We start from the raw sequence: 12,244 nt of genomic DNA on the forward strand, positions 1-12,244 counted from the left end.
CACCACTTCTTACTCCACCACTCCACCGGCGTACATCACTGTCTTTTGTTGGACCATTTATGATTTCTCTTGTTTAAGGTTATTTTTTTCTTTTTTCTTTACAATTTTTTGTCATTTAATCTTATGTTGAAATTAATCAAATTAATTGAAAGTAATTCATTTCTAATGTTGGAATGATGATGATGTAAATGAGGTAAGAAACCCAATATCATATTATGATGTAAATGATGTGATGAGGTAAGAAGAACTTATATTCAAAGAGGTTCATATCAACCTCATAAAAAATCTTATCTGCAAACTTTAAATTATGGATTCGCACGTCGATTTAAAGAAGAGTGGTATTTTAAGTATTCTAATTGATTAGAATATAATCCTAAAAATGATGCTTGTTATTGCTTGTTTTGTTATTTGTTTGCAAGCGAAAGTGAAACTTCAAGTTTCCAAGGAAGAGAGGCATTCACTAGTGTTGGGTTTAGGACTTGGAATAATATTAAAAGATTTGATACACATATTAGTGGTGTAAATAGTACTCATAATAAATGTGTAAAAAGATGTGAAGATCTTAGATGCAAAATCAATCCATACAAGCTACTCTTCATAAACAATTTGAGCAAGTTAAGATTGATTATAAGAATCGTTTGAATGCATCTATAGATATTGCTAGATTACTTTTGATTTCTGGATTACCTTTCCGAGGTCATGATGAAAGTGAAACATCCTTAAAGAAAGGTAATATTCTTACTTTCTTAGAGTTTTTTGCTGGAAAAAATGAAAGTGTTGGTAGTGTTGCTTTGAAAAATTTTCCCATTAATAATCAAATGACATCCCTTTCAACTCAAAAAGACATTATCAATGCTTGTTATAAAGAGACCATTAATGCCACTCTTGAGGAACTTGGAGATGATTATTTTGCTATTTTAGTACATGAATCCCGTGATGTGTCTTGTAAGCAACAAATGGGTCTTTTTTTGAGGTGTGTTGATAAAAGGGGATTTATCATGGAGAGGTTAGTTGGTCTTGCTCATGTTACTAGCACTACCGATGAGTCACTCAAAGGAACAATTTATTCTATGCTTGATCAGTTATCTTTGAGTCCATCTCGTATAAGGAGGCAAGGTTACGATGGAGCAAGCAATATGAGAGGTCATGTACATGGGCTTAGGACATTAATTCAGGAGGATTGTTCATCGGCTCACTATGTACACTGTTTTGCTCACCAACTTCAGTTCACTCTTGTTAAGGTTGCACACAAACATGTTGATGTTGAGCGTCTTATTGATTTGATTCAGCTCACTTTAAACACTATTGTTGTTTCTTATAAACGTAGAGATGAGTTTCGAAAAAAACAAGCCGAGATGGTTGAAAGAACATTACATAAAGGTGAGCTTATAACTGGAAAGGGTTTAAATCAAGAAGTTGGTCTTCAAAGACCTGGGGATACTAGTTGGGGTACACATTTTAAAACCTTTTGCAATTTCATTAGTATGTTTTCACCAATTGTTGATGTGCTTGATGCTCTTGTTCTTGTGGGAGATGATGATATAGCTAAAACTCAAGCTATTTTGGATGGTATTCAAACTTTTGATTTTGCTTTCATGGTACATTTCATGAAATTAGTGATGGGAATTACATATCCATTTAGTCTATCTTTGCAAAGAAGAGATCAAGATATTGTGAATGCTATAAGATTGCTTCATACTGCTAAGAGACAATTTCAGATGACTAGGGATGAAGGTTGGGATTCTCTGATGAATAATGTGACTTCTTTTTGTGTAAAACATGATATTGAAATTCCTAACATGGATGAGCTTGCCCCTTTACGAACTCAAGGAAAATCAAAGAGAAGACGTTTAGATGTGACACTTGAGCACTATTATCGTGTTAATGTTTTCTACACAATTCTTGATATGCAAATGTAAGAACTTGATAGTCATTTTCCTGAGAATAGTACAGAGTTACTTATCGGAATTGCTTGTTTGAATCCGGCTAATTCATTTTCCAATTATAACAAAGAGTAGGTACTCAAAATGGCTAAACTTCATCCCGATGGTTTTGATGATCTGGCCATTAACTGTCTTAGTTTTGAGTTAGACGCTTTTGTTGGTAATTTTGCAACTAATGACAGATTTTCAAACTTGGCCACTCTTGGTGAATTCTCTAAAACGTTGATCCGTACCAATTTGTATAAGTTGTGCCCAACTTTTTTTAAGCTTTTGAAGTTGGCATTGATTTTGCCGGTATCCACTGCGACCGTTTAAAGAGTGTTCTCTACAATGAAGTTTATCAAGTCCGACTTACGCAACAAAATTTGTGATGAGTTTTTGAGTGATGTTATTGTAACTTATTTTGAGTGTGATTTGTTTCATAGTTTGTCAAATGATGACATTATGCGTCGCTTCCAAAATATGAAAATGTGACGTGGGCATTTGCCTTAATTTATTCAATGGTGATTGTAATTTTTTTTTATTATTGACATCACTTCTTTTTTTTTTTTGGATTCGCCACTGGGTCTATGCTGTAGGAAATGAGAGTACTAACCACTGATCTAGCATATATTTCTTTATACTATTTGATTTTATTTTAGATTTAAGTGATGTCTACTGACGTTGTTGACCTCATCATAGATCCGCCCCTGATTGAGATGGAAAAAGCCCAAGTTAGGCCAAGTACAAGGATATGACTAAACAATGACTAGTTTAGTGCTAGGTTCATGGGAGAATATTAAAGTAGCATATGAAGTTTTTTAATCTATCCAGATTTAGTGATAAGAACCAATAATAATGGTGAAGGTGGGAGTAGTGGTGAAGGGGAAGGGGGATTGGGGCAAGAAGTAACGGTGGTGGTGGAAAAGTGAAGGGTAGTATTGTTTTCTTTTTTCAGAACTTTTTTTGACATTTTTAATTTATTTTTTTTTATTTTATTTCATTAAATAACCTTTTACATGGGTTAAAGATAATCGAGAGTACTCTTGGAAAATACCCCTAAAATTGAGATTATTTGTGGTCAATCAAAAGTTAAGATTGTTGTAGGAAAATTAGTAAAAACATTTCATTACTCAGGTGAATTTATCCTTAAAATAAGCAAAGATATTATTTAGTTGTGAGGTGTAGGAAAAATTATAGAGAATAGATGAGTTTTAAATTCATTGGTTAATTATAAAGTAACAAGATGAACTACTATATTTGAAGGCGAAAGGTCAAGAGATATGAAGAAGGACGATGAATTCTGAAACTTCTGAAAATAGAGAAAATTAAATTTTACAGCTGACCTTTATGTTGGAAAAAGGAAGGAGTTGAATCAACAAATTATTTGCTGGAAAATGTGTTGTAAATCACCATACTATGTTTTTAAAAATTAAAACTAAAGGCTTCGAACACCAAACCTCATGAATAGAAGATAAGGAAAAAATAAAATGGTAACTCATTGGTCAAATCGAACTCGCCCGAAATCTAAAGCAATCCAATTTGAAACTGATCGATTCAAAAATGCAGAGTTCCATGGTAGGTACCTTGGCACAAAAAAAAAACTTATATTATTTAAGTAAACTTGTTACTAATGTTATACGAGTACTTCAGTTTAGAAGTAATTCAAGTATATATACTCGTGCTAATGCACAGATTAAGTGTATAGTCACAATAAAGTGTATGATCAAATATTGTTCACTACCATTCAACAATATGATGGAAAATGTATGCATATGATGTGATCGTTTTAGAGCACATTTTCAACCCCATTATAGTGTCAAGTCTTGCTATTATAGATTAGTTTTATACACATTACGCACGATCTTACCTTATTCTTGTCTCCGAGGTGTTTTAAGGTCTTTTCAAGTGTTTTTAGAGATTTTGAGGTCAAGAGGCGTGAGTTCGAGGCTTAGTGATGTATAATCCATCATGATCACTTTTTTATTTTAGAGATCCTCATGGTGAAAACGTGCAACCATGCTCCAACAAGGGGTTAAAATTAATGTCTTCTGATGAATTAATGGTCCAAATACAAGAAAAAGTCCAAATATGAGTCTGACTTTGACTTGTATGTCAAGGCTTTAGGAATTTCAAAGTGTAGCAAAATTCGTCTTTGACGTACATAAGGTGTCATGTTAATTTAGCTTGACATTGCTGTACGTATCTTCCTGAACTAAGTCAAATAAATAAACCGAAATACACTCTATAGCATAGAGAATATGACTAATTTAAGTCATGCATAAATATGGAATGGTTGAGGGAATATTGCTATATTATTAATTAAGCCATTCAAGAGGTAGTAATTGCTGAATTTATTCTTGCCATTTACTACCTCAATTATAGCCTTTTTTAGAAAGGAATGTTTTTGATATTAAGGCTATTATCATTATTTTCGTTCATATGGCTGTTAGGGTTCATAATGTTGACTATATAGTTATTAGAAGGGATATTATTGCTGATTTGGGGTATTATTCCGTACCTATGGCTATTGAAAGTCATGATTTCATTGTTGAAGGTTTAATGGCTGAATTCAAGAGGGATATCCAAGGGTTTGAAGCATTCAAGAAAAAGGTTTAAGAAGAATTAAAGTTTCGGATCTTAAGCATCAACATAAGATGAATTAGAAGATTTCCATGATGGCATTACAAAGTTTTTAAATCTGATTTTAAATTTCACCAAATAAGTTAGTAAAATAATAAGTTTTAACTAGCATTAGTTGTAACTTACTAGTAGGTTTCATAAGTTATAACTGAATTGATCTAATGTATGTCAAGGGACTATTCAAGGCTTTTTAGTATGTTTTTAGAGACTTTTGGTTAGTTTTCATGTACTTGCATACACTATATAAGGCTATGCAACGAGATGAATAAAGATAGACTTGAGACTTAAAATTTGATTAAGCTATTTTGCTTGTTAATTATGACATTGAAATTCTTTTAGGGAATTTGTCTTGTTTTCCAATTGTGAGGTTTTTCTCATCATTGAAGAAATTAGTGAGTTTTTTTAGAGTTCCAAACATACTAATTTGTATGATAAATCCGAGTGAGTGTTCCTCAAATTAAGAGTACACCCTAGCAAGATTAAGTGGGTGCTCCTTGCTTGCATATCCATAAATCCTAACAATCTAGTGAGTGTTCCTAGTTTTTTCGTTTATTTTCTATAATATAAAACCAGCTAAACAGTCCTTTGAAACATGTCTCAACCGTTGAAAAACCAGTACAAAAAAATTCCTTGAATACGTATTCAAACCCTTGAAAATAAACTCAAACCATCCTCCTAAATTGTTTTGTTAATCTAATCATTTTAGATTATACATCATTTGGCACGTTAGGTAGGGGGCGTAAAAAGGATCTTTGAGTACTTTGTACTTGGAGTCTACTTACAAAACCTTGTTTATGATGTGAAAAAAAAACAAAAAAAGAATTAATTCGAAATTCCTACCTAATAATGAGAGAGTATCAAAATAGTTTGAGAGAGAGATTGCAAAACCTTGAGGAATCTTTGACTAGGATTAATTGTATGTTGGGTATTACGAAGTGTAAACCTTTTGAGTATCACTATGACATGCTTCTCCTATAAAGTCACTCTCTTTTCCTAAAGCAAAACCCCATCTAAAACATGTCATGAAAAAGGAGGCAGCGCAAGATTGTTTTCCAGAGAAGGAAATAGTGCATAAAGTTGAGACTAAGGAGGATAATGCTCTTTCAATAAGAGACGATCCTATATTGTTGCCTGCACCTCAAGCTTTGGATAACCCTTTTTATGATCTAGTGGATGAAGAAGAATCATCTTACTCCTCTCATGAGACCTGCATAAAGGTAACAAAGTCATCTTTGGTTACTCTCAATAATCACAATGAATTGCAAAGCAAGGAGTTAATTCTTTATGTTGGGTTATCTAGTTTGTCTTCTTATGCTCTTGATGGTGTTATTAACAGTTCTTATGAACTAAAAAGGCATAGAGGATGATAGTTATGTTGAAACATATAGGATTGATCAACGTGAATCTAAGGGGAGAAATTTTTTCTTAAACTCAAGATGATTCATGAAAATTCTATATATCATTCATATGAGTTTTGTTTTCATGGTGGGAACAGAACAATCAATTCATCCTTATTGATTATTGGTAATACTTAAATTTTTGGCATCATTCTTGATGAAAAAAACATTTTCGTTTTTAATCCAGGAGGTATTGTTTATTTTATTTCTCATAAAACCCGATCGAATTTGAGGAAAAATTCTTTTAAGAGGGAAGGTTTGATGTATAATCCATCATGATCACCTTTTCATTTTAGAGGTCCTCATGGTCAAAACGTGCAATGGTCAGAATACAAGAAAAGGTCCAAATACGACATTGACTTTAACTTGTATGTCAAGGCTTTGTTAGGAATTTCAAAGTGCATAAAAATTCGTTTTGAGGTACATAAGGTGTCACGTTAATTTAACATGACAATGATGTACGTATCTTCCTAAAATAAGTCAAATAAATATACCTAAATACACTGTATAGCATAGAGAATATGACTAATTTAAGTCATGCATAATCATGGAAAGTTTGAGGGAATATTGCTATATTAATTAAGCCATTCAAGAGGTCGTAATCGCTGAATTTATTCTTGCCATTTACTACATCAAATACAGCCTTTTTTTAGAAAGGTATGTTTTTGATATTAAGGCTATTATCATTGTTTTCGTCCATATGGCTTTTGGGGTTCACAATGTTGACCATATAGTTATTGGAAGGGATATTGTTGCCGATTTGGGGTGTTATTCCATATTTATGGCTATTGAAAGTCATAATTTCATTGTTGAAGGTTTAATGGCTGAATTCAAGAGGGATATCGAAGGGTTAGAAGCATACAAGAAAAAGCTTTATGAAGAATTAAAGTTTCAAATCTTAAGCATCAACATAAGATGAATTAGAAGATTTCCATGATGGCATTACAAGGTTTTTAAATCTGATTTTATTTCAGCAAATAAGTTAGGAAAACAATGAGTTTTAACTAGCATTAATTGTAACTTATTATAGGGTTTTTAACAATTTATAACTGAATGGATCTAAGGTATGTCAAGGGACTTTTCGTGGCTTTTAGTATGTTTTTAGAGACTTTTGGTTTGTTTTCATGTACTTGCATACACTATGTAAGGCCATGCAATCAGATGAACAAAGATAGACTTGAGACTTAAAATTTTATTAAGCAATTTTACTTGTTAATTAAGATATTGAAATTCTTGTAGGGAATTTGTCTTATTTTTCAATTGTGATTTTTTTTTCCTCATCATTGAAGGAATTTGTGAGTTTGTTGAGGGTTCCAAACATAATAATTTGTATGACTAACTCGAGTGAGTGTTCCTTAAATTAAGAGTACACCTTAGCAAGATTAAGTGAGTGTTCCTTGCTTGCATATCCTCAAATCCTAACAATCTAGTGAGTGTTCCTAGTTTTTTTGTTTATTTTCTAAAATATAAAACCAGAAAAATAGTACTTGAAAACATGTCTCAACCTGTTCAAAAACCAGTCCAAAAAAAATTCCTTGAATACGTTTCAAGCCCTTGAAAACAGACTCAAACCGTCCTCCTGAAGTCTCTTGTTAATCTAATCATTTTAGATTATAAATCACTTTGACAACCTAATCGAAGTTTAGTCGCGCGTATCGGAGCTTTGACACACTTTTCAAGTCTTTCCCAAAAGCTGCACAAAGTTCGAAAGACATTGGATGCATTGAAGAATTAATGAAGCAAAAACCAAGTGCTGGAATGACCGAATGCTGAGCCATTTGGTCGAATAAAGGACAGCTCGGGAAAATGGGCTTATGATTCGGTCGAGTGGCCTATTAAACATCATTGCATTGCCTCACAACTCTCTGGAAAGGGCGAATGGCATGTATTCGGGCGAGCCACTATCCATTCGGGCGAATGGTTGAAGATTCAGGCGTATCATTGATTAAACTCTAAGACCTTGGCTCAAATGCTTTTGAAAACCCCGAATGAGATTGCGATCGGTCATATGGACATCATTCGTCCGAATGAGTCCTGCATTCGGCCGAATACACCCTGTTCCTACACGTTTTGATTTCTTTGCAAGCTTTAACTCGTGGACTATTTTAGGGCTTTCTTCCCCTTATGTTTCTAGGCTATATATACCCGTTTCTCTATACATAAACCCGTATGCCTACATTGAGAGCTCTTGCCTCAACAAAGAACTTCAATTTTTACCTGCTTTCCTTTCATTTATGCCCACTAGTGGAAAAAAATGTATTTGCTGCTCATTATTTGCTGCGGTTTTTGTGTATTAGCAGCAAAAAATAGGAAAACGTATTAAAAAAAAATATATATACTCTAATTGCTGCGGTTAACCCTTTGACCGCAGCAAATACCCTAGCATCATGCATTAATTGCTCCGGTTTTTCCACAACCGCAGCAAATAACCCTTCAAAATTAGATTAATTGCTCCGGTTTTTCCACAACCGCAGCAAATAAACCTTCAAAATTAGATTAATTGCTCCGGTTTTGTTATGAACCGCAGCAAATGACCGTTGGGCAAAAACCCGCCAGTTTCTTTTTATTTCGCATATCTTCTCAAATATGTTATACAGTTGTTCTTCATTGAAAAAACGCTTCATCTTCATTTGCTTCGTTCCTCTTCTACATCTTCACAAACGTATAAGATTAAGCATCAAGATCATTTGTGTTCGTTTCTTGTGTTCATCTTCATTTTCACAAACGCTGTTTTATTCATTTGCTGTTATTCATCTTCATTTGTGTTCGTTGCTGTTCATCTTCACAAACTTGTTGCTGTTCATCTTCATAAACTTGTTGCTATTTATCTTCACAAACTTGTTGCTGTTCTTGTTGCTTCTGTTCATCTACTGTACATCATCAAACTTGTGTTTTGAAGGTAAATCCTTGCTTCTGTTCTTGTTCATCATCAAACTTCGAATTTCCATAAACCTACTTGTTGCTTCTGTTTTGTTGCTGTTCTTGTTGCTTCTGTTCATCTACTGTACGTGTGATAAATATCTAAAAAAAACCTAAATTAATTACCTTATTTTTATTTTGAACCAACTTCGAATTTTGTTGCTGTTCTTGTTGCTGTTCATCGAATATAATTATGTTTCTGTTCATCTTCTTGTTGTTGTTGTTCTTGTAAAAAATCTTGTTACGTTGTTGTTCTTGTTGCTTATTCTTGTTGTAAAAAATCGAATATAATCTTATTGTTCTTGTTGTTGTAAATCCTTGCTTCTGCTCTTGTTCTTGTTGTTGTCTAAATGCTTAAATTTGCTTCTGTTCTTGTTGTTGTCATATTTGTTTTTCACAATTTATCTGATTTAATTATTTCGATTTTAAATATTTTTAGTTGTGTATGTTTTAAAAATTATTAAAAATTAATATTAATAAAATTTAAATTTTAACGAATTAAATAAAATTTTACTTTATTATGTTTCAACTTATAGATTTTACATAAAATACTGATTTTACATAAATGAAATAATTGTTTTGAATTGAAGTCAGTATCTAGTATTTTAATGATTGTATTTATTTGCTTGAGGGTTAGGGAAATAGGTGAAATTTTAATATGAAAATATTAATATTGCATTCTTATTTTTCATGTTATTTCTATTATAGTTAATACAAAATAATAATACTCCTAGTTGATAAATAATACTAGTATATTATTATTTGTAGAGTAAATAATTTTTTGTTCAGAAAGTATTTTTAATTTTTAAGTTTCTTGTTCGTTTAAGTTTTAAATGTGTATGATTCGTTTATGTTGTTGTTGGAGTTCATTGATAAGCCACTAGACCGGATTTTAAGGGTGAATTGGACTTATGCTTGTTTGTACTCTACGTCTAGTTTGTAGCTAGTATCATAAATTTTCAAATAAGATCACTATTAGGTTATATAATTTGATGTATATTAAAGTCAATTATAACTTTAAATTTTATTTTTTTTTAATTTTTAGAAAGATTATTATAATCAAAGAGTTTAAGTACCTTCAAATAATTTGTAGCAATTCTAAAGTGACCAATTATAGTTATAAAGTAATCACCTACAAGTTTAAAATGATCACTTTTTATAGTATAATTGAAGTCATCATTAACAATCTTAAAAAACATTATTAATTATTAATTTTTATTGTTTTTATATGAATATTATTAATTATTGTTTTGTTTTGAATCAATTAATCACACTAATTAGGATGACAAACGATCGTTCTTGGATGTATGGAAGCATTGAATCGTCGGAATTTATTGATGGCGTATTCGAATTTTGTAGTATTACGGTTGAACATCAAGTTAGGACGGGGGGAGTTGGTTTTTATTGCCCATGTGTCAGTTGTGGCAATGTATCAAAGGTAGATAGTGTTGATATCCTTAGGAAGCACATACTTCGACGTGGGTTTAGGCCTCAATATCATGTTTGGGTTTGGCATGGTGAGGAGGGAGTTTACAAAGAGAAAAGTGTTGTTGAGGACGTCAATAATGTGGCCGATGTCAATGAGGATGTAGTAGATCATGTTGATGGGTATGAGACAGATGAAGAGAATGTTGATGAGGATGTGGATCGTGTTGATGAGATGATGGAGGGAGTCGAGGATGAGTTAGGAAAACGTCCTCGTGTTTTTGACTTGTTGACAGAGGCTTCTCAAAAGCCTTTGTACCCTGGATGTACAAAGTTCACCAAACTAACAGCAGTGTTGACAATTTTCAGCATTAAGTCAAAGTTCAATTGGAGTGACGCTAGTTTCACAATGTTATTAGAAGCGTTAGGTGAGATGCTTCCTGAGGGAAATGAACTTCCAAAGTCGACATATTATGCCAAAAAGCTCATGTGTCCTTTCGGCTTAGAGTACCAAAAGATTCATGCGTGTCCGAATGATTGTGTGTTGTATCGGAATGAAAACGAGAACTTAGAAGAGTGTCCTAGGTGTGGGTTATCGCGCTACAAGCGTAAAGGGGCTCGGGATGCTAAAGGGCCCCCGGCTAAGGTATTGTGGTATCTTCCAATAATACCTAGATTCAAGCGCTTGTTTTCTATAAAGAAAGATGCGTTAAATTTGAGGTGGCATGCAGATAGGGTGAAGAAAGGTCACTTGCTCACACATCCATCTGATTCTCCGGAGTGGAAGAGTATTGATAGGTTGCATAAGACTTTTGGGGATGAGGTTCGTAATTTAAGGCTCGGACTGTGCACGGATGGAATGAACCCATTCGGTAATCTTACTTCTCAACATAGTACTTGGTCGATACTTTTAGTGATCTATAATTTGCCACCTTGGTTGTGTATGAAGCGTAAGTACATAATGCTTTCGCTTCTTATCTCGGGTCCTAAACAACCTAGCAATGACATAGATGTGTATCTTGCACCTCTCGTTGAGGATTTGAGAAAGATGTGGGATGAAGGCGTTTCAGTGTTTGATGCATATGCTAATGAGGAGTTCACCTTGCGTGCAATGCTTTTATGCATCGTTAATGATTTTCTGGCATATGGCAACTTATCGGGGTATAAGAACAAAGGGAAGAAAGCATGCCCAATATGTATCGATGACATGGAATCCACGTGGATTCCTAAGTGCAAACACGAATTCATGCACCATCGAAAGTTCCTCCCACGAGACCACCAATATCGTAAGAAGAAGTTGTTCAACGGGGAGGTTGAGGACCGTGTAGCTCGTCGACCGTTGACCGGTTATGAGGTTTATGAACAGGTTAAGGGAGTTGAGACTGTATTTGGTAAAACGGGGCAAGTGCAAGGGGGTGAAGACCGATTATAGAAAAAAGAATCAATCTTTTGGAAGCTTCCATATTGGAGAGATCTACAGGTTAGGCATTGTCTTGACGTTATGCATATAGAGAAAAATGTATGCGATGCCATACTCAGGACTCTCATGAACATTCCGGGTAAGACAAAAGATGTTAGGGTTGTGCGAGATTGGTTTGAATGTAAGGGTCTTCGTCCGGAGTTGTGGGCACATGTTAAGGTGAGTAAGAAAAGAAATAGAGCTGATGAAGTTGGTGGCAGTAAGAAGAAGATGAGTAATGACAAAGTTTATTTGCCTCCAGCTTGCTACACATTGTCCAAAGCAGAGAAGCGGACATTTTGTGAGTGTTTGTATGGCATTAAGGTTCCGTCTGGGTACTCATCCAACATGAAGAGATTTGTGAGCCTAAATGGTGAGCTGAAGTTGGGAAGCATGAAATCTCACGATTGCCATGTAATGATGCAAGTGTTTTTACCAATTGCAATCCGTGGAATACTGCCAAAACATGTGAGATATGC

General features: G+C 33.8%; 1 pseudogene; it reads left to right on the forward strand.

The window, feature by feature from the left end:
* The first annotated feature begins 566 nt into the window (after positions 1-566).
* On the forward strand, positions 567-2,417 carry LOC130805671 (uncharacterized; annotated as a pseudogene).
* The last annotated feature ends 9,827 nt before the right edge of the window (positions 2,418-12,244 follow it).

This window comes from Amaranthus tricolor, chromosome 2, assembly GCF_026212465.1.
Source record: "Amaranthus tricolor cultivar Red isolate AtriRed21 chromosome 2, ASM2621246v1, whole genome shotgun sequence".
NCBI lineage: Eukaryota > Viridiplantae > Streptophyta > Magnoliopsida > Caryophyllales > Amaranthaceae > Amaranthus > Amaranthus tricolor.